At 48.1% G+C, this 23388-nt stretch overlaps 1 protein-coding gene across 4 annotated transcripts in view; it reads right to left on the bottom strand.

Moving 5' to 3' along the window:
• The window catches only part of ACAN (aggrecan), a 41794-nt gene extending 36176 nt beyond the window's left edge, over positions 1-5618 (bottom strand). For 2 of the 4 annotated variants that reach the window (XM_085514949.1, XM_085514951.1), the window contains exon 1: positions 5128-5264. The gene's annotated coding sequence lies outside the window, so the exon portion shown is untranslated. Of the gene's footprint in view, positions 1-5127 lie in introns of all 4 variants that reach the window. The other 2 variants (XM_015873080.3, XM_032446794.2) reach the window with 2 other exon arrangements.
• Positions 5619-23388: the final 17770 nt, after the last annotated feature.

Genomic DNA, 23388 nt, shown 5'->3' with positions numbered 1-23388 from the left:
TGCCAATCATTGCCTGATATGGGAATAATTATGGAGAAGAAATGGGTACACGCTACATGCACTGTAGTCTCAGACACTGCACCCTCCTGCTGGTGTGTTCAGCAGCATTAGCAACCCAAGCACCCTGCTGTCTGAGGGTATCGCTTACGTATCAATTACTACAAGGCACCAAGGTAGTATTCATACAATAAGTGCTATAGAAAACTGCAGGGTAATATTTAGAGGGCAAATACAATGAAGAGGAAGGCTGCAATTTGTTCAGCAGCAAAAGGATGTTCTCTGATCTTCAAAGTATTGTGCAGAATCAGGGTGACACTAAGATGCCAAGTATTGCGGGAGGACAGGGTATTATTTAAACCCCAGATACAATAATATGGAGAGAGTATTATTTACTAACCAGACGGGATGCAATAGCAGCAGTAACTGCATGGTATAATTTACAACAGGGGAAAAGACATCATTTACAGACCAGTCATTACAGAATGGGAGGGTATTCATTATGGTACAGCACTGAAGTATTACTTTGAAGCTGAGCACCATAGAGGCACAGGGTATTATTTATACACCAAACACCACAGAAACTACTTTTCTGGGGTAAGTAACAGTGACAGTTAATCATTTATACAAAAGCCATCCTGTAATTTCCAATATGTGAACTACGTGATTATTTCAACCTTGAATCTGTGGCACAGATGATGTCACGTTAATTACACTTGGGTCTGTGCCTGCTGTATCACAGCACTGCTAATCCAGAGTAGTCCTCTGAACTCAATTAGTTTGTGCCAGCTGGGCTGAATCTGCCTTGCCCTGTGTAAAGGCTGCAGTGATGGGATTTCCAGGGCTGTGCTGGGGGTTTACCTCTGACCTGCTAGGATCTCAGCAGGAGCAGCAGGTTTTGCTGTGCATTAAGGTTGCTCAGTGCTGGGTGCTGCTCATCTAACACAGGTGTGAATGAGGGATGAGAGCTCCAGCTGGAAGGGATAAATGCCACCATTTACACCCATTTATCAGCTGCTGGCCTATGTGTTTTCTTTGCACAATTTTTCCCCTTCAGTTCATGAATCAGGAGATATTTTCTGGTTGTTTACTCTTAGTTTCCCCTGAAGAATATCTACCATCTTCTGGTCACATTATTTCTATTTAAATGTCTGTTAAGTCAGACCTGTGGCCACACAGACAATTTCTTTTGTCCTTCAGTAATTGTCACTACTGCTAATTACACATCCAAGTCCTCTGCTCACCATGAGGGCATTTTAAAAACCAAAGGCCCATGGAAACTACCAGCCTATCTGAAACCAGCAGTGTGTCCAGGCCAGCATCCTGTCTTGGACAAAATCAGTATCACCAACATCAGAGCAAAGTTCTCATCATCGAAAAAAATAGGGAAGAAAGTGCTGAGGAGGAAGTTTCTTTTTCACACTCGGCATTTAGTGGTTGCCTTATGCCTTGAAGCATGAGTATTTACATTCCATACCCTCCCGCTAATGTAAGCAGGGTTTATTGGGCATGTCTGGCTTTACTCAGGACTAGCTTGTGAGTGCAGCCTGCTCTGCCTGGCCAGGAACATCACCCTGCCCTGACTGCTTCCCTGCAGCACGGATCCCTGTAACAACAGGCACAGGACAAGCAGCACAGGCCTTGCTTCCCCAGAACAACCCGTAACCCAAATTTCACACAACCTACGTCTGTCATAGGGCTCCACACCAAAGTAAGGCTCATGGTCTGCTTCACCACAGCTTGCATAGCAGGAACAGAAAACTGATGGGTCATGCAGTGAAGTCCCAAAGCCAAGTCCCTGCATTTACTTCTCTTTCTGTGAGGATGGGACCATGTCCCCATAATGTGGCCACATCTGAAACCGTGATGTGTCTAAGCTCACTCAGATAATTGGGTTTCTAAAGCAGGGGAAGAAAAGCTGAGAAAAGCAGTGTGCTTGTCTGCTTTTTGTCTGCTGAGGCTATTTCAGCAGCTAAATTATATGGAGGCTGAAAGAGCTGGAGATGTTAAGCCTGGAGAAAAGAAAGTTCTGGGGAGACCTTATGGTGGCCTCTCAGCATCTAAAAGGGGCTGCAAGGAAGAAGAGGACCGAGTCTTTAGCAGGGTCTCTGTTGCAGTAGAGAAATAGTTTCAAACTAAAAGAAGGGAGATGTAGTTTGGATATAAGGAAAAGGTTCTTTACAATAAGGGCAGTGAGGGACTGGCACGGTTTGCCCAGAAATGTGGTGGGTGCCCCATCCCTGCAGACACTCCAGGTCAGGCTGGATGGGGCTCTGAGCACCTGATCAGCTGTAGGTGTCCCTGTTCAGTGCAGGGCAGTTGGTCCCGATGGCCTTTAGGGGTCCCTTCCAACTCAACTGATGCTATGATTTTAGAGTACCCCACACAGATCCTGGCCTTTCTCATTATTCCACCCACCCTTCTGCTCCCTGGTCTGTACTGAGCAAACACTGGGAAGGGAAGAATATCATTCAAGTGAGAAGTGGAAATTTCTATTACAAAAAAAAGGGAAAGCCCATCGTAAAGCACTCAGAGGAAAAATCTCACCGGGAAGCATCTCAAAAAAATAAATAAATAAAAAAATTCAGCACGGTGAACATTACAAATCCACCCCCCCACACCTATTCATGGGGCCAACAAAAAGCTTCTTGAGCTCGGCACTGTGAGCCCATTGAGAGCAGTGCAGGGCATGGCACACACCCTGCCTTGTGCACACAGCAGCGCCCGCAGCCCCGCCGCGCACACAGCCCGGGCTGTTCGGCCCTCGCACAAGGAAACACTGAGTTTTTAAAAGTAAACTCTAAGGTTTCCGTTGTTGCACTGGGCTCAATTTTCTTTTTCTTTTTTTTTTTTTTTTTTTAATATATATATATATATATATAACAGCTCCCTCTCTTTGCTGTCTCTTTCACTCTTTAAACAGCCCTGAATGCAGCGGGCCGCTGAGCAGCCGTCGCGCTCTGGCTCCGTATGTGGTCCAGAGCTGGGATGAAGACGGCTTTTGTTGCTGCTGCTGGGAAGCTGCCTGCGAGCAGCACACACAGCCTGGCTTGTTCACACGTGGAGGCTCCGGGGGGAGCAGGAGGAGGAGGAGGATGCAGTTTGGGGAAGGCTGGGCTTGCGGTGGAGCAGCCGTCCCACCGCCAGCAAGGAAAAGGGGAAAGCAGGGAGATGGCAGAGGCTGGTGGTGGAAAAGATGTCTCAGGCAGTTAAGAAAGGTCCTGTTGATTTTTGAACTGGGAGCAGCTGGACCTCCACCAGCCCATGTCCTTGCTGTGTGTAAGGCAGTGTGGGGAAGCAGTGAGGTCACCAGACCTGGGCCATTTGTGAATGCAGAGAGAGCGGAGGAGAGAAAAGACCTGCAATGGAGTGAGTTTTTGAGTCCCTGGGGCTTCTGGTCACTGTACACATGGATGACACCACAGCACTTAACAACAGTTAACAATCATTCATTTGTCTTTTATGGGATACCAGCCAACCCCTCCTACTCAAGAACCCCTTAATATTCCCCTCAATACAGGTTATGTTTTACAGTACTAAGCTGCCATTTTCTCCACTGGTTGAGCATTAATTTTAATGTCCTCATCTCCTTTCCCTCTGCCTCCTTCACTCCCTTGATTTCCTATCTCCTGGGATCTCTTTGCCCACCTGCCTTCCAGCCCTCATGATGCTGTCCAACCTCAGTTTTGTCTACAATTATAGGAAACATTAAACAGGAGTTCAAGCAGAAGAGGTAGAGTTTTTCCCTAAGAGACCACTGGAGCTGCTGAGAGCACATCATGAGAACATCCCTGGTCCAGCAAGGGCAAAAGGGGATGCCTGTATGCTCTGATAGCATCTCCAAACGTATTGGAGGGGACATATCTCCTTCTAACTCACAATGTGAGTAGGAAAATAAAACCCCAAAGAACCACAGCAAAGAAACAAACTTCAGCTTTCAAAACTCCCAACAGCTCTTCTTGGTGAGGTCTGAAAACCCACCTAATGCAGTCCCCGATCCCCAGCCCCTCTGCCCAACCCACGTCCTCTTTCTGGGGGCTGTAGACAAAAAGCAAACTGGTGAGGAATGCTAAGAAATTCCTCTTTCCCAAATGTTTCGTCATGGGATATTCCTTCCCTTCCCACATCTGGCAAAGTTATTTTAGAAAAGTAGGAGAACTTTTCAAAAGTGCATTTTTTGGCTCAAAAGTTTGGGTTAAAACGCATGCTTTCCGCTACGTGCAGAGGGTAGACTGCTACTTAGCACAAGATTCAAGTGAAAACTCTTAAGACATGGTGAATGAGCTAAAAGGAGATATTTCTGATGCAGATTCCAAAGGATGAAACTTTTTGCTCTGCCTGCTCGTGCAGAAGAGCTCAGCAATGCACAAACCACTGCTAAAAGCACACAGGAGGAGGGCAGGTAACAACCAGAGCTGGGCTCTTGATATCACCCAGCAGATCCACCAGCACCAGGCATCGCTCATAGCCATCCGCATGCACGTGCTACGCTGTCAAATCTCCCAGATCCCGTCCCTTCTTCTCCTCCTCCCTCTGAGCCACCCTCTGTGTTCTCAATAATGATGCAATTACAGTGATCAGAGCAACAAACGGGAGAAGCATCACAGTGCTCCGGGATGTTTGCAACAGGTCAGCTCAGCAGCAAGATGAGAAATGCCACAGGCAGCAGTAAGATATCACCCCGATGCACTGAGAGCTCAGAGAGGGGTTTGCGGGACAAGAAGAGGGGCAGTCCCCTCTCTGCTGTCCCCACTCCTGGCACAGGATGCATGCTCTCAAGTCGCATGGTTTGCTTTCCCTTCCTTCCCAAAGAAAACTGAAAGCTCAGTGCACAGCCCATGTCTTCAGTGATGGGTCTCCATTCCGTAACCTCACAGCAGGGTTGGGGAGAACCCCGCAGCACTGCTGGCAGCACTGTCCCATCACTCAGTCTGGCTCCTCAGGCAGCAGCTCTCTTTGCAGGAGCGCAGAAAACTTGCCACCAGCCACTGCACAACTTTTTGCACATTTCTCTGCTCAGGGCAAGAACCAAAGCACTCAGAGCCTGCCATACTTAAAGCAATGAGGAAAGAAGTGGGAAAGTTAAGGAAAAAAAAAGCACTGAAAAGAGAGGAAAACGCAACTCCTTACCTTTAACAGTTCAGTGCAGTGCTCAGAGAATCTAAGTCCCATACACCTGGCAGAGAAAGTAGGTGCTTTTCGGTGCTCAAGACGGAAGGAGCTTGCCACTTCTTGCTGTTGCTGTATGTCTTCTTTGCTATCTCCAGAGGACTTTTCCTGCCTTTTTTTTTTTTTTCCCAGTTCCCCAGAAGAAATCACAATTCCCTGTGTGGTATTTCAGGTCCTTTCAGGCAGTGGCAGCAGCAGCAGGCTTAAAGAGTAAGTGCTGTGTGTGAATGGCAAAAAAAGAGAGAGAGGGTTTCAGACCACATTAGCTGCCACTAGCTGCAAGAGAGACCATCAAACTCCTGTCAGCCTCCTTAGATACCTCTTGAAGAGCTGGCACACTAAGTGTATTGGATCCTCCTCTGGATTTTAGAGTAAAGGTAGGCAGGCATCCAGGGGGCAGGGGGAAATAGGAGGGCTTAAGGACAGAAAAGGAAGCCCAGCCTCTTGGAAAGAGGGAAAAAAAAAATAGAAAAGAAAAGAAAAGGGGAAAAAAAAAAAGGCATTGCCAAAAGAGAAAAAAAAAAAGGTACTGTAAATGGAGAAAGCTGAATGGGGAGTGGGGGATTAAATTTAGCCCTCTGGTTTGGAAGCAAACTACACAGAGCACCACAAGTGGTTGAGAGAGAAGAAATAGTTTATGCAATAAAAAGAGAGCACGGTTTATGCAAACTAAAATAAGATGAAGCTAATTAAGGAACCTGGGCAAATTATGCGTGTCTGCAATGCAGTCAATATCACTGCAGTCTGACTAGAAATGAGCACATGTACTGGGGAGCCCAAAGTGAGCAGAGAGCTTAAGAACCTGCTCTCTAGGATCTGCTGGCTGTGGGGGTGCAGATGAAGGGACAGGTGATGGAAGTGGTCCTGATGTGGGAACAGGGAGGGGATGCTCAGCGTTGGGAAATGCAGAGTACCTGGTACTTATCAGTAACTGATGTGTGATAGAAAGGCAGAGGAAGGGGGTTAAGAGATGGAGCTGTTTGTAGGTTGTGTGGGTAGAATTGTAGAAGGACTTAAAAGTGTTGGAGACTGAAGCAACCACCCCAAAACCCCATGGAGAATCCTGTAATGGAATTCTCAGCAGTTCTGGTGCTGTGGGGAGGTGCTGAAGAGGCTGTTCTGACTTTTTATTCCTTCTGTGGGGGTGTGATGCTGAGTTTGAGTAGAAGAAGCTGTGATGGAAGAGAACGCAGTGGGTTTGATGTTACAGGCCTGCTCTTAGGCTTGTGAAGGGTCTGGGGGAAGCTGGGAGGAGGTGGGGAGCACATAAGACCATTGGGAAAGCCTCTTCTTATTGAGGAACACTGCATGTCTGCTCTCTGAAAGCTGCGAGTGGGCAGAGTTGGGACTGAACCTGCACAGTCCCCTAAGATAGGCTGAGATTCCCTACAGTGTGCTGCTTTTCATCCAGCCATTCATTGCACTTGGTCTGTCAAGAGATACAGCCTTTTATCTTAGCATGGGAAAGAATACCACTGGGGTAAAGGAAAAGTAAAACTTGCATGGTGCTACATGGGGAGAGACCCCCATCCTGGCTTTTCTCTCCCTGACACAGTATGGATCCTTCTCCTGAGTGTATTGTGCTTTAAAGCCATGAGCTGGTTTTGGGACCCTTAACCTGCCTGGAACAGCAGGCGCACTTCTGTTGGCCCTGATCCATGTACCAAGCCTCACACTTGTCCTCTGATTCTTTCCCTTCTTCTCTCTTTCAGTATGATCTTTAATATCTGCATTTCTACCTCTTTTCCCAACACCTATGGGCTGAGCTGGCCTGTATACAGTTGACACTGGTTTATGGTGTAATAGATTTCTCACCCCCCAATAATTATTTTGATACCATGCTCCATTTCATAGTCTGTTTCCTTGGTTGTCTCACTCCTGAATTTGAGATTTGTGAGCCCCTTGTTGCATTTATGCCCCCTCGTGAAAGCTGGGTGTCCACCATCCTGACAGCAGTGTCCCAGCATAGGACATTAGGATCATTAAGATTGGAAAAGACCGTTGAGATCATTGAGTCTGACTTTATTCCACCTTAGGGACTCACTACCAAATTCTGGTTGTGAATCTTCCCTTTGGATCACCCCTTTCTTCAGATGTGAAAACTCAGTATTAAACCTTTCCTAGTGCTTCAATGATAGAGGGCAGAAGGACATTGAGGGTAAATTCGTTGTGACCACTAGACAGTGCAAGGCATTTGTAGCCCTGTCCCAAATTCCCATACTTTATTTCCTCCTATGCGTGTCTTCTGATGTAGAAGAACACTACCTATCAATGTCAGATTTAATATTCCATATTAAGGTCAAGTGAGGGCTCACCACTGACTTAAAGGGCATTGGGTCTGTCTCAGGGGCTGCTGCCAGGCCGTGCTGGAGCATCGCCTGCCTGGGCAGCACAAGGACAGGCGAGGCGTGCTTCAGACAGAGCATGATGGCTTGTGCTTTAGGCAGGGCTCGGTATTTCCAAGTGGGGTGAAAAAAAAAAAAGGCACGTAGACAGGAGCTATAAAATGTACCCGGAGTGATTTTGTTCTGACTCATCTGTGCAAAGGACTCTGCAACATCTCACGCCTCACCGCAGCCCTTTCTCTGAGTAACGTAAGGTCCCTTTTGGGAAACATATACATTGAGCTGTTTTGCTGCGGAGGGACTGGGAGCTCCGTGTACCCTCAGCTGCCACTGTGGTTTGGCAAAGAAAACCCCATGTGAACCTTTAGTGAGCTGAAGCCAGGGAACAGAGAAAATTCTCCTTCGGGGCTGACCAGCTTGGAAAATGTGATGCTCCACACAAAGTGGTTCCTTAGCAACTTTGGGAAAGGGATAGGCATGGCTCAGTACCTGCTGGCTGTCCCTGTTCTGTGTCTGCATCAGGAGCGATTGGAAAAACAGTTTGAGACATGCAAGAGAAATTGTGATTCATAACCCGCGATTGGAACTGCTGGTGTTTGTTTGTTTTTAGACTCAGCAGAGGCTGGGTCCAAAAAGTCGTATAAGTCGCTTTTGGTTTTTTGTTTAAAGCAGGGACGCCACAATTCAGAGGTCTCTGGAATACAGGTGACAAAATGGAGAAGTGCTCACAGTGAAATAAAGCTGTTACATGTCATTATGAAGATCAAAGGAGACCTGTATCTGTTCCCAGTGAGGCTCAGCCTTCAGGGAGAGCAAATATTTGATCACAGAACAAACCCTGTGCCCAAGGAAGGGTGAATAATAGATTTGCCTCTTGAATATCCAGAATTTGCATGGTAGAAGCAGTTGCTGGATGAAAACAGGCAGAAAAGGAAATAACAGCAGACAGAAAAAGATTGAATCGGTATGGCTGATAGTTATTTGCAGTTTTCCAAGAGCAATGAAAGGCAGGCTTGGTGGCTTCCAAGCCAAAAAATAACTCCCAAACCCCTCAAAGAATAAATAAAGAGAATAGAAAGGAGAACAAAGAACAGTCAGAGGGATAAAGAATAAAATCCTCAAACCATTTATAAATGGTGAGACCCATCCACTCAGTGTGATGAAGTTGCCCCTTCTTCACAACCAGCAGCTCGAACCATCTCACAGCCCATAGCTCAAACCCTTGTGTGCCTCTCAGGGTGAAAAGGAGGGCTCGGTGTCCTAGAAACGTTACTTCTAGAATTGTTTAATCCTATTTAATGCTAACTAGGCACTTAGGAACCAGCAGGGGCATGAGAAGAGGGTTCAGGATCCCAACCGATCCTTGAGCTGAACGGGGCAGTGTGCAATTTAAACATCTGTGTCAAGACTTCAGGAAGAGGCACTGGAAATCTGGGGGTAACGTGGGAGCTTTGAGCTTTTGCCTAAAAAGTGCTTTTACAGAGAGCATCTGAAGAGCTCCTAGATCAGCTGTTGCTTCTTATCTGTAGCAGCATCTGTGGTAATTGTCTTTTCTGAAGGCACCCTGGGCAGTGCTGCTTGGGGTGGAGCTGGCAATCACTTTGAATGCTCAGCTGTCTTTTGATTCAGGTGGATAGAAGCTCTGAGCTCACCTTTCCTCACAGTAGGGAATCATGGAGTGGAGGAGTCACTGCCCAGCAGCATCCTTGTACCTCCCAAAAGTGAAACATCTGCAGTAGGAGGAGGAAATCCTTCCAGAGCTGCTGCTGGGGCACAGCAAGGATTGCACTGAAGGGGAAAGGCTCTTTGGGAGTCTCTGTTGTGTTAGGACATGGGGAAATGGTTTCAAAGTAAAAGAGGAGAGGTTTAAACTGGGTATAAAGAAAAGGGGTTTTATGGTAAGAGCAGTGAGGCACTGGCACAGGTTGCCCAGAGAGGTGGTGGGTGCCCTATCTCTGGAGAGAATCAGGGCTCTGAGCATCTGATCAGCTGTAGGTGTCCCTGTTCAGTGCAGGGGAGTTGGACCAGGTGGCCTTGAAGGGTCCCTTCCAACTCAGATGATTCTATGATTGTATAGAGCAAAGCCTGGATGTCTCCTGTCCAAGTGTGTCACCATCAGTTTGGAATGTCATGTTTGGGTTCTGCACTAATCCAGAATATGATCATAGGCTGGGGAGAGCACGATGTGATGTACAAGTGTCTGCATAGCCCGTGCCACTGGGTCATGGGAGGAACATATGGTCTTACCTTGGGGTTGCATGGCAGGATGAGAAGCCAGAGGGATGGAAAGGCAGAGCCAAAATCATGCTAGGTAAAAATTAGGAGGAGCCTGAAAGCTCCCAGGAGATGCTTTGCCCACAGAGACCATGGGAGGGGGCTGAAAAGTCAACACCAGGGGTAAAAAGGGCACAGAAGAGCCTCCCCCAAACACAGCACCTGTGCCTCTCCTCCAAAGTGAATATCCTCCCTTGTCGGCGTGGGTGGAAAACTCACCCCATCTTTAAAAAGCAAACCCCACACTCACACACTGCTTCTCCCAACCCTGTTTGCATCTCAGCTTGGGATTGCTGCCCTTCCTGCGCCTCCGGCTGCACAAGGCACCTATTCAGCCTCAGCAAGTGGGACTCTCTCAATGGGCCGCCTTCTGCTGCCCCATGCAGGCAGACGTAAACAGCCGGGCTTTGCCCTGCACCCCTACCCCCACTGTGTGGCTTATTCCTCACCTGATAAAAATAGCAGCCCCGGCCCCTGGGTGGGATGGGGAGCACAGAGGGGGCTCTGTTTGGCAGGGAGTATTTCTTATGAAGTATTTTCTTCTTTTTCTCTTCTCCTGTCCTCTCAGTGTCTTTCCCACTGCTTAGTGGTGTTGTATGAAGGGGTGAAGATATCTCTGGTCACGTATTCAGTGCTGGGATCACCTGGATGGGGTGTCTTGTCCGTGTCTTAGCTCCCCATTTCTGTGCTTGGATAGATGCAATTGGGGTGTAAGGGACGGTGTAATGGGGGGAATGGGCTCCAAAGTTGTCTGTGCTTTTAGTGTGTACACTCCCCACCCACCAAAGGGCTGCTCAGCACCATGGAACAGTGACCCTGAGAATGCCCCCCTATGTGGTGGGCTTTTAGGGTACTGGATAATGGTCATTTTCCCTGCAAGAGGCAGGAGCAGCATCCCAGAACCACAGCCTGATATGGGGCTGTTAAGTGGAATGTTATGGGGTCTGGCTTCGTGCATAGTATCCCCACTGGGCATTAGGAACATGGCTAGTGAGCATGGTGGGGATGGGTTGATGGTTAGACTGGACAATTCTTCCAAACTTACTGATTCTATAATTCCTTGCATAAGGGACCTGTTGTCCCTTAATCCACTCATCTCCATGTGCCATCTGTGTGCAGCCCTTTCTAGTCATCTCTGGATGACAGTGACATTGGTTTTCTCTCAGAGGGTCATTCCCTTGGCTGAGTGATGCTGTGTGCATCGCCCACCCATCAAAGCTCCTCTCCTAAATGCACCTTTGCTTTTTTTTCCCTTTTGCATATGTGCATGCCCTCATCTCACCTTACTAAACAGCTGTTTGGGCTGAGCTTAACTTTGACCCCATCCCTAATGGGGAACTGTAAGGAAATGTGGGAGTGGGCGATACGCACAATATTTATACGATGAATGAATGAAAACAGTGCTATTTTTATGTTTCTTCCAGCCTGGGATAGAGCAACACGGGAATACAGAACCTTTTGTGCAGGCAGAGGACATCTCCTCTGTTTGCTTTCCTCCCAGAATGCCTCCCCTTGCCCAGCACCATACAAACAGCTCGCTGTTGACCTTGGAAGCTGGTGGGGGGATTACGTCAAGCGATGAGGGCTGGCCGGGCTGGGTGCTTTGCTCTCCATCCCCTTGACCTTAACCTTGTAGGTTATGCACACCATGCACATGGGGTCAGCTGCTGACAAAGGGGACTGGGGGCTTCCAGGGCCCCGTGCACAGAGCTTCTCCCTATGATTTCATTATGACATTACTGGCAGACCCATCAGGGTTCCTCCACCAGGAGGTGTCAGTCCCGTGCAAACCCAGGGAAAGGCAAATAAGACGATGTTTCTGCTTTTCTCAAGTGCCAGCCAGCACCCCAGTGAGGAGCACTGTCACAATCCCTCTTGTGCCTTTGAGGTTACCAGGGGGGTTGTGGGGAAATCAGGGGACATGGGCATTTTCTTCCCTATCCCCACTGACTTGGGGTGGGTAGGTGCCATAGAGCATCTCTCGAGAAGCCTCAGGTGGCCACTCTGCTATATAAGAAAAGCAGGGACAAAAAGGAAGATACTTAGGAAAAAGTCAAGGGCCGCCTTAGGCAGAGTTTCCTGCTTGCCACCCCCCTGCAGAGGATGAGGCCAAGGCATTTGTTTTCACTTTCCAGGAATCCCCCAAACTAAGCAGTTTCAGCCAATAAACAAAGGGATCATGGATGGATGGCCTGCTTGGCATGCAACAGCCCAGAGGTCATTTTTGCAGTAGAAAGCCCAAGAATACTCACAGCAGGCAGTGGGCTTTTCTTGCTACAGTTACATCTGATTTTGCTCTTTTAGCAGCAGTGGCAGATACTTGTCTTTGGAGGCCAATCTTTTGTCATCTCATTAACACCAGATTCCCCTGAGCCTTTTAACCCACTCAGACCTGTCCTGGAGGACTCATTTCCCCTCCCCCATTTATATCTCAGTTTGGGGTTTTTTTAGCTAGTGAGTAAGAAAAAGATGTGAAAAAAATCAATCTGAAAACCAAAATCACACTAAAAACCCCACAGTCCAACAGTATGGACCCAGATTTAGCAGATGTGAACGTAGGATCACAGCTAGAGCAGCTAGCTGCCACCAGCCCTTCTTCTAGAGTGATCAGAGCTGAGACTTAGATGGAAGGAGAAATGTACCAGGGGTTTCTCCAGACCTAACACATGCAGAATTCTCCATCCACAGTCTTGACGGTGAGTGAATAGTTTGTTCTTCCTAAACCCCTTATTGATTTATTATTAACCTTGGTTGTGAAACCTCATCCTTCAGTTTCCATGTTTCACTCCTTGTTTTTGAGTCTTCAGTAAATGCATCTTTTTGTTTGATGCAGAAGAGTAATCCATTCTCTGTCTGCATTGTGGGGTGTGTGGATGGAGCTGGAGTTCTAATTCAGAAGCTCAGAAATAGCCTCAGGGTCACTACAAATAGCATACGTTGTCTTTTTCTGTCATTGGAAGATATAACCTGCCTCACCTTTCAGCTCTCAAATTTCAGAGCACCAGATCAAACCTGCCATTTAAAACCCATCATTATGGGGCAGGTTGGGGCTCTCCTGTCTTTCCCCCAGGGCAAGTGGACCTTAGAGGGGCACTGAAGGTTACAGAGGTACTCATATGTTTCTTCATCACCAAACGCGCCTCTGGACATCCTTCTTTTTAGCTCCTTGCAGCTGAGCCCTTGGCCACATGTCCCTGCTCCTCTGTGTACTGCTGCTTTAGAAGGTGGATGTACAGATCTCCTTTGCTCCATTTAGCTGAGTCTTCTGCTGAGTCCAGAGCCTGAGCTTCTAGGCTGAAGTTTGTGACTGAGTTGAGGCATATGGTTGGACTTAGTGGTTTCGCAGGTCTTTTCCAACCTAGGTGATTCCACAAGTCCATGTTTCTGTGATTCTGTTATTTCAAGACTATGATTCCTTGACCGTATGATTTCAAGATTGAATAGTTTCACGACACCACAATTCTATGATTCCAAGATTCTGTGATTGTTTGCTTCAGTGATTCTAGGATTACACATGATGAGTCCATGATTCAACAATCATTTGACTGCATGATTCTGTGATTCCAATGTCCACAAGCTGTCAGTGCTGCATACACCTCCAGGCTTTCCAGGGGTAGAGCCATTGGGGCAGAGGGCCATTAATATGGAGGGGATCAAACAGCTCCATGTGTTCTGAAAACAAATTAAACTCTCTTTCTCACCTTGGGTCCAATAAATGTATCTTGGCCTTTGTTCCATCACTCAGCAGACAGCCTTCCCTTTGGCCTGTGAATAGATTGGGTGGGAAAATAGGCACTTAGGGCTTTGTGATTTGTTTGACCCTTTCCTTTGTTGGGTCCTTTTACAGGAACCCGAAAGTGCTGTTGTGAAAAGACAGCAGAGACTGTGTGGACCTTGGTAACTTTTCTGAAGGCCGTGAGACCTGCCAAACAGCCCGAGAGAAAGGATCTTACTGTGTTGATTTGTTTTCTTTGGTTTATGGGGGGAAAAAATATTTCACACATAATTAGAGCAGCCACAGAGAGATTGTATTAAAGGCGCTTTACTGGAAATTTCAAGGGACAGAACAAGGGAAACCTGTGTTAACACTAGCAACCAGGAGAAGGACCTTGCTTGCAAAATGGTGGCGAAGGACAATGTGGAGTGTTCAAGCTGCAAGAAAGAAACTGTTCAGAAGGGCAGTATGTGCATCGGGGCTGGGATTAAACTAAGCTGCTGTGGGCTGTGATGCTCCCTGCCCACCACCCATGAGCCCCATGGCTGGGCAGCCTGGGTGGCCAGGTGTGGGAGTGGTACCACACTGTGTTAAGAGGGCTCCAAAAGCTTTGGTGTTTCCTACTGCTGTAGCCACCCAACTTCTGCCCTGTGACAGAGGGTATAGCCCGTCCTTCTGTCCTGAAGATCTCTCTGACGTGGTGAAAGAGCTCTTGTCTGCTTCTTCCATCCAGTGATGCTCCTCCTATCTTTTAACGCTCAAGTTGTTCAGCCTTGCCCATGTTCCAGTCTCAAGCCCACCATAGACCTATATTTCTTAGGACATCTCCATGAAACTCATCAATGCAGCCCCTGCAACTTGGAGTTTCCTAGTGGACCTTGCTACATCTCTGTTGTCTTTCCTTTCATATACTCACCAAAGAGAGAGCTGCATTGGTGGGACGTGACCTTACTTAGGTGGAGTTTTTCACTGTTGCTGGGTTTTGGGGATTATTTAGGCTCAAGTGAGAATCCTGTTTCAGTTTTACCCTAGTTTCAAGGAAACAGACTGACGTGCCCTTGAGACCTGTGTTGCTTCTGTATTGTGTGGCGGCTGCTCTTGAACCATCTGAGCTCTCCACACACATTGGTGACATTCGCAAGTACCATCGTTACTGCTTTAAAAGCAAAGCAGTGGAACACATGGTCTTGCCAAGGGCCATGCTAAAGTCTTAGATTTACACATATTTAACTGCCTACAAATAACATCACAGTGGCCCTGCGTGCTTTGTTACCAGGCAAGGCAAGCAGCACTTAAACTCACTAGCAAATCCTGCTCTCTCCTATGAAAATGAAGCACTGGCTGCCTGCTGGTTTGTCCCTTTTTTGTTGCTGCTCACTTTGTTTTCAAACCTTACATCATCCTGTGGGCAGCACTGTCCGCGCGTCTCACAAGAGCCACTCTTTCCCGGGTTACCTGAGGGCAGTGCAGAGGCTGAACAGCAGCTCTACAGACACACTGAGTGTACTGTGGACATTTATTTCCTCCTGTATTTAGGAGATGAGGGAAGCATATTTGTGGTAGCTGCTATTAGACATTAGGGAGGAGCATTGCCTGGTGGTTAGCATAGGGACCGACAGGCAGGAGTCCTGGGCTGTATTCACTGCAATGCCACTGACTTTGAAGGTAAGGTGACATGACCTTGTCTCTTCATGCAGGAGGCACTGGTATATTTAGGATATTAGTATTCAGTATATTTAACTACTCCATGAGTGCTGCAGATAATTCAGTAATTCAGTATGTGCTGTTTTCTTTATGCCTTGCAGAGCTCAGTGGCCATTGCATGCTGCTCTGGCTATATGGTGCTTGGCTAGAGGACATACAGAGAATCACTGAATCATTAAGGTTGGAAAAGACCACTAAGAGCATGTAATTCAACCATCAACTCATCCCCAACATGTCCCTCAGTACCACACCCCCACAGTTCTTGAACACCTCCATGGATGGTGATTCCTCTACCTCCCTGGGCAGCCTGTGCCAGTGTCTCAACACTCTTTAGGAGAAGAAATTTATCCTAATACCCAGCCTGAGATAGATATTAGAGTTAGAAGTGTTAAGCATTCACAGTCCATGGGGGACAGTGGAGGGAAGCAAAGTATACAAGTTCCTCAGCACTACCTTTAAGTTGTGCCCATCCCTTTCCTCAGGATATGGTCTTCTTTCTTCTTTTCCTCTTGGACTCTGACCCTTCCTCTGCCCAATACTCCCTCCTGGTCTCTGCCCCATCTCCTCTCCAGATGGCCATTTCTCTGCTCACCTCTGCATCACAGCCCATAGCTCCATGTGGCCATGGACAGCCAGATGTCCTCCATGCACTATGGAGGAGCCCCAGGGAGCTGTTGGGCAGCTGTGTCCCAACCAGTTGCTGGAGACCAGGAAGAGATCAGAAAGGAAAGAAAGCAGAGAAGCAAAACCCAGATAAAACCTCAGCTGTGGCAAGGAGGAAAGCAAGCAGAAAGGTGCTTGAACTGAGACAAGTGAGAGGTTTCACCGGTGCCTCTGGGTGTGAATTGGAATTGAGGAGGAGGGCATGCTTCTGTCCTCTGCTGACCAAAGGCACCTGGGCACTGGGAATTAGGTAGGTAGGTGAGTATTGCTGCCTGATATAGAGCTATAAACTATATAAACTAAGGATGCAGCTTAATTGAAAAGCAGTACCAGGAGGCGAGGAAGGCTTTGGGACGGTGTTTACAGCCCTTGTCTTCAGTATAGGGTGAGGGTGGCCAAGAATAACCTCTACTCACACTGTCAGCAGGGTGAGCTCGTTGGATTTTTCCACTTGTCCTGTGTGTGGCTCTCATCTCTGTCCCCTGACACATGCCAGCCTGGTTATGCCTAAACAAGCTTCTCTATTCAGTGCTGTTGGGCCTGTGGGGAGGAGGCTGGGGTGGAGGGAGGACTTCAGCATCCCAAGAGCTCTTGGGACACTTAGGGGTGGCCGCCTCTTCCTCACCACTCTTCCCACACTATTTACCTCCACGTCTGGGTGCTGAGGTGGAGGGCTGGCAGGCATGCAGCACCCCAGGGCAGCAGACAAAAGGTGAAGAGGGAAATGGGGCTGTGGACGGCCAGCCGGGGCTGCAGGGATGTTCCTTTGATGTGTGCTCCATTGGCTGCTGGAATTATGCTGCTCTCCTCCCAGCAAATTTTCCATGTCCCTTCGTACTGTTGCTGGTTTGCAGCACTGCTTCTTTCCCTGCTGAGGTGGACAAGTGTGCTGCTGGCATGTCTTTGCTTTATGAATGCCAGTGATGCGGCGCTTTTGCCACTGCTGTGTGGCAGACCACGAGCAAAGGGAGTGCACGACAGAGCAGGTGGCACAAGTGGTGGGAAGGGGTTTAGCTGTGAGGTGCTGCAAACACAGAGCAACAAGGATTAGGAAACCTGAGAGAGATGTGAGACTGAGAACAAATGGCCATTTCTCAACATGGCGATACTGAGATAACATGAGAGATGGGATGGGGAATTTATGAAAGGAGATGCTTCCAAGGCAACAGCATATTTGCCCCCCCAGCATGGATCCCACCTCTCCTGAAGTCTGCACTGTGGCAAGAACCTGCTGGGATCCCTCTGGGGTGCTGGAGATGAGGAATGAGGTTTCCTTTGGGGTAAAGTCATGGGATGAAGAGGAATGAAGTGGAACTTGTTATTAGAGCAGAGCCCTCCACAGAGCAGCTCGGGGCAGGCTGACCTCACACACAGCTCTGAGGAGCAGGGATGAGTTAAGGCAATAGGGTACTCTTTGAGGGACTTGCATGAACATGGCCAGAGCTTTTGGTGATCTTAACCAGAGTTCCTGGGACAGTTTCCTTAATGTCTGCATGGTGGAAGTGATAGAGGGATACAGAAGTGACCCTAACACAGCATTCCTCCTTAGAACTTGAAGGTACCAAAGAGGATCTAAAACCAGGTCAGTCTTAGTGGCAGCACAGATCGCATCACAGCCTTCACGTAAAAAGCAGAGCAGTGTCTCATTTAAAACTGTTCTCTACACCAGAGAGCAATTTATGCAGCTCTGTGATTTGAGGAGGGAGGAGGCAGATCTGGTCACCTTGTCCTGGTGCTCCAGGGCTGACGACCACAGGCGTCTGGCAGGGAGCTGTGCTCTGCAGGACTGGGAGTGCTGCTGTGTCCATGCACAGAGCGTCCTTGTTCACAAGGCTCAGGTATGGCCCCGCACCTCACTGCACAGCTTGGCTGGACAGCTGTTCTCTCCCTGCCACCTCCTTAAGTCAACAGGCTCCTGTGCCAGCCGATGTGTTTTTCCCTGCAGAATGCAGCAGGTATCTGTTGCTGAATCCTTTAATTGGAGAAAGCACGAGGGGCCAGAGTGACTTCTGATCATTGCCATTACCCTCCCTGTCAGTGGCTGCACCCTCTCAGCAAGAATATCCATGCTGGAGAAGCAGAACTGTGCCAGGAACTTGACTGACACCAAATGGAAAATCAACTGTCAGTGATGCTCAGGTCAGAGGACAAGCTGTATTATGGTACATTGTACAAGATGTCTACTAAAGTACTGACCTTACATGGATTACCTTCACCCTGGCAGGAGGAAGGATGCTCTGTTTAACACTGTGACAACCTGCAACTGTTTTCTTCAGTTCCTTGTCTTGCTGCTGATGGTATCTTGTGACCTTGAGCAAGTCATGTCCTCTCAGCAACTGGATTTCCTACCATAAAATCAAGTGGCAGAGCTGCACTACCTATATGTACCACTACATGTGGCTGTGCCCTTGCAGACTGAAGCACTCAAGCTGTCTGATGGTGGTAGCCACAGGAGTCATGAAAACTAAGGAATGAGTGAAGTTCTGACTGCCTACCACCCAGCAAAGCCAAAACATCCACTGGTATAATAGTCACTTGTGCTACAATGCAGCTCTCTGCCTTTCCCTGCTCTTTCCTAGAGAGAAAGACTTTGCATGGTGTCTGAGGATGGTGATGCTGAGCACAGAAGGGATGCTAATGGCAGTAGCTCACAGGAAAATCACAGAGGTAGATGTTCCAGGCAGTGCTGTTTTGGGTAGAGAACACAGAAACTTCCATACTCCTTTGGATTAAGGTGGTTTCTCACCCCACTTACCAAAGTGCTTGTGGGCCCCTCTGCACTTTGGGACAAATGGCCATGAATAATGAGCCAAGAGCTGATCTAGATCTGGAGCATTAAAACTCCTGGGAGCCCCTCTAAGGGTGTTGAAAGGCAAGGAGCTAATGTGGATGCATGCTCTCTTCTGATTACTGGCAAATGAAGGCAGCAGCTCTGACTCGTGTGCTTGTAGAGGAGAACTATATAGAGATCCGTAGTCCGCATTACTTCTTGAGCTGGTGGGCAGGAGCTGGGAGCTAATGGGCATCAGAAGTGGGGGGAAGCCTCTCCTCTTTCTCTGCATCTCTGTATGAAACCCACAGACATGGGATCTGAATTTTCTTGTGCCTTACACAGCATCAACTTAAGAAAATGTGGGCTGACAGTCATTGGCATGTGTTGCTTGTCATGCTTGTGGCATCGGGATGAGCCTTAATATAGGGACTGATCCATGCCATGCTGCAAACAAAGCTGCTCATCTACTGATCTGGGGAAGTGTTTTATGAATCAAGGCAAAAGCAATCTCTTTTATATAGCTTCCTCTGGTTCCTCTCCTGCCCGTTGACAAGGAGGAAATGCTTTTCACATGCCAGCTGGTGACACTGCTCCATTATAAATCACTCCCCTCCTGTTTTCAAGGCATGACTGCAAAAACTAGAGAGCACTCAGAGCTCTGTCACCTCCTGGGCATCTGCTGGTGCTTGGGGATGCAGTTTGGTTAGAACTGCCAGCAGCCTCAATTTCTCACCTGAACAGGCTTGGAAATCTCGATGCTGTCCAGCAACCCATCCTCTTTGGGTATTGGGGTGTTGGGTCAGTGCTGGGTATAGAGTCAGCCTAAGATCCACTTTTCATACCATCTTTGAAAGGACAGGACTATTTGGTCTTGTGTCCTGTTCTTTTCCACCTTGGAGCTTTGTAATGCTGCTTTAGTGTGCTATCAGACCCAGCTGACACTGCTGTGCCATTAGCAGCAGTTCCTGGTGAATAGCAGGGTCCAGTGACTCCCCCAGATGGAGCCTGCAGGAAGGAGTGTCCAGCTTAAAGCAGCCTGGTGCCAAAGACAACAGCACTGTTAACCTATCTGTGTGCATGGTATATGTGTGTGTGCATGGTATATGTGTGTGTGCATGGTATATGTGTGTGTGCATGGTGCATATGTGCACAGTGCTCATGAGTACACAGTGCCTGCAGAGCCTCTCCCCTGCCTGCACTCACTGGTACTTTTCCATCCTCCCCTACAGGCTGCTGCCTGCCTAGATGGGAGCTGCTTATAGGGCTGAAGCCAAGAAGTGTCCATGACGTGGCCAGCCCTCCTTTGCCAGAAACCACCTTTGCTGCTGCAGCATTTTCTCCGCTCTCATAGTCATCCTTATTTTCATTTTTCTCACCCAGCGAGGCAGGGCAGGGCAAGCAGCCAGCAAGCTGGTGGGGATGGAGATGTCAACTGCACCGGGAGAGGCAGGAATTTAGCAGCCCCTGGGCAAACCCAGCACATCTGAAGGGTTGGCTGCCATTTGCACACCTTTGTGGATTCCAGGCCTGCTGCTGGAGTTTAACTCCTCCGGTGCCATATGAGCTGTGAGTGTAATGGTCTAGCAGACATGGTGGCAGTGGGTTGGTGGTTGGACTGGATGATCTCAGTGGTCTTTTCTAACTTTGATGAGACAGTTAAGACAATTCTATGAAGCGTAGGCTAATTGAGATGTGTAGCACACTGTGACAACAGCCACTGCTTTTGGCCTTAACTCCTTCCTTGCTGCCTTGAATGGCACTGAGGTATTTCTTGTCCTTGGGCAGTCCCTTATGCCCAGCTCAGCAAGGGCTTTTAGCACAGACATATCATATCCTCTGCATTTACATGATGAGGCAGGGAGTGAGCCAAGGCCAGGCTGCCCCAAGCGAGACGCATTTCCTGGAGAGGGCAAACAAACACAACCACCAATGCTCCATTTACCACTGCGCCAACACCAGCTTATGCACGCGCTGCAAGTGGAAAGAAACAACAGTGAGTTTTGTTTGCTTGCAGGAAAGAAAATCATCCAAAACAGCTCTGGATGGAAAACCCCACTGTGAACAACATGGTGTTGTGTATTCAGGCTGGCAGTCATGCTTCCAAAAAACACGATGTTCTTTGGAGTGGACAACAGAAACCTGTCTGAGATGAGCAGTGGGGCCGGTATGGGAGAATAGGGTGAATGCGTCTCCCAGCCATACCAAACTGAGCTTCTCCTTCAGGAGATGTCATTGCAGGGACTTCCAGCCCCTCTGTGCACAACAAATACGACCCTAAATCACAGCTAATGGGGCTCCATGCCTTTCTGGGAGAACAGTCTTCCACCACATAGTGAACACAACTACTGAGAGGGGAAGCAGTGATGATCCTCTACTTTCACATTGGCCATGTCCAAAAACCATTACAACCTGGTCAAATTTTTGGTCATGTGAGTTAGGGAATCCCAGGTTTGCCATAGCTATCTGGTAGAGCTTAGTTTTAAGTTTCCTGCAAGGTGGAGGAGAAGCTGGCTCGGATTTTAGGGAACCACCGAAGATGATGTCTCCATTATGCTCTTAAAAGCAACTAGCATCTCCTGTGTAAAGATCCATGAGTAAAATAATGTGGGCTCTAGCATTATTTGGGAAGCAATGAGATTGTTAGAATAAATGATCCACATGGGATTCACGCCTCTCTGAGAAAGCACGCTGGCTCTCCTGGGGAATTTCTTTAGCAGATGGAAATCCTTATGCTCAAAGACAAAAGGTAAATCTAAATCAGGGTAAATACATGACTCTTTGTTAAGCTTGAAGATACTATTCCTTTCCTCGTGTCACCCTCTTTCTTTATAGTACCCCTGGCTGAGCTGGTTGAGTTATCTGCATAAGCAGAGGAGATAATCTAATCAGAAAAAGAGAGGATGAGACCAAGCAGACAGGATGCTGGTTTTAGTTAAGGTTTGACAAGCACAACAACCAACTTTGGGATGGCTATGGGGCAGCTGCCAGGGCTCAAGGCAATGTGGTGCTGGAGCAGGATGCAGCATGTCCATGATTGTTTCCCATTTTGTCTTTCTTGATGATAAACCAGGTACAAAATATGTTTCAGGGACAGAAAATGAGACTGTCTGTGTCCGTGCAATGTTGTGTCAGTGGTGGGGCCATGAGAATGGAGTACCACGTCTGTGCTGTGCAGAGCTCACACTGCTGCTGCCCTGTGTGCTGCTATGGGCTCCATTGCAGCAATTAGCATGAAAAGGAGAAGAAGAAAAGCCTGAGGGATGTATTCTAAGTGTAAGAAATGTAAAGGCTAGAGCAGGCCAAGAGAGATTTTCTCCTGCTGGCAGCCTGTTGTGCTCTCTCTTGTGCTGGCAGAGGGCTTACAGGCTGGAGCTGCACTGGGATAAAAGCCTGAATGGCCCTTTCACTGTGCCTGGGAGGAAAAGCAGGATGGAGCCCAGACTCGGGCAGAGGGATGCATAAATACAGAGTGCAAGTAGCCGTGCTTTTTATTTGGAGTCAGCCCTGTGTGTTTGAGACTCACCTTGGATAACTCGTGCTTGGGGTGGGACAAACCCTCCCATCCCCACCCAGTGCCCAAAAGTGAATTTTAGATGTTGGTTATTGGGACAGGGTGGGACCCACACACAGGGCAGTGCGAGCACCCAGCCAGAGGTCTGCCATGGTGCCATGCTGTCCTGCCAGGAGCAGCGAGGGGACAGCTTCATCAGGTGTCACACACAGAGTGAGCCTTGGACAGGGAGAGGGCACTTCCATTCTCCACGGCATCTCCAGCTGTTCTCTAGCCATTTCTTCCCCGAATCATTAAAACTAGAGTGCTTAATTAGAGAAGATTCTGGGTAATAAATTTAAGCATGATTTTTGTACTCAGAGCGCTCCACAGAAGGTTACAGAGAAGTGTCTGGGAAATGGCACTCAGGGATGGGAAAAGTGAGCAGAGCTGGGATGGTTACAAGAATTAGACTTTTAAAAATTATCATTGTTTTTCCCTATGGAAAGGAGGATTCATAGAATGATAGAATCATTAAGGTTGGTAAAGATCACTGAGATCACCGAGTCCAACCTCCCACCTGTCAACAATGACCACATCCCCACGGTTATGGAACACCTCCAGGGATGGTGACTGCACCACCTCCCTGGGCAGCTGTGCCAATGCAGCACCACTCTAATACCCAACCTGAACCTCCCCTGGCGCAGCTTGAGGGCATTCCCTTCTTAATTCATTGAGAATCATAGGAATAATAAAGAACCTTTTCAATGTAAAGTCAATGTTTTGGGCTTGTCTTCCTGTGACAAATGACCAAAGCTGGTGAAAGCAAGGGAAAGATTGTACTTGTGTAGAGGAGGGGCTGCCTTGTGGCAGGAGGGTATCTGCAGTTTGGTTGTGGCAGGGACTTGACTCCAGTTTGCTGCTTCCATTTCTGGGATGAAAACCAAGGAGAAAGAGGAAAAAAAAAAAAAATCCCTTCCCTCCAACTTAGGGGGTAAAGACATGAAACAGCTGCAGAACAGGCTTGTATCATGCACTAGCAGATGGAAGGAGGAATGAACAGAAGTTGTTTGCTTCCCCTCGCTGTGCAGGCAGGAAAGATGGACAGGAGTGCAGGAAGGATGGACAGGTCTGCTTGGGATGTCTGTGCCATGTCCTCTTCCCATCCTCATAACTGGACTGATACATCCTGCTGGCAATGCCAGCGGCCAAGGGATCACACTCCTCTGAAGCCACCACCTTAGAACCTCCCAGTGAG

The sequence above is a fragment of the Coturnix japonica genome, chromosome 14 (genome assembly GCF_054131305.1).
Source record: "Coturnix japonica strain WE chromosome 14, WE-NBRP24, whole genome shotgun sequence".
NCBI lineage: Eukaryota > Metazoa > Chordata > Aves > Galliformes > Phasianidae > Coturnix > Coturnix japonica.
Note: the sequence above shows the minus strand (reverse complement) of the source record. Positions and strands in the feature narration are given on the sequence as shown.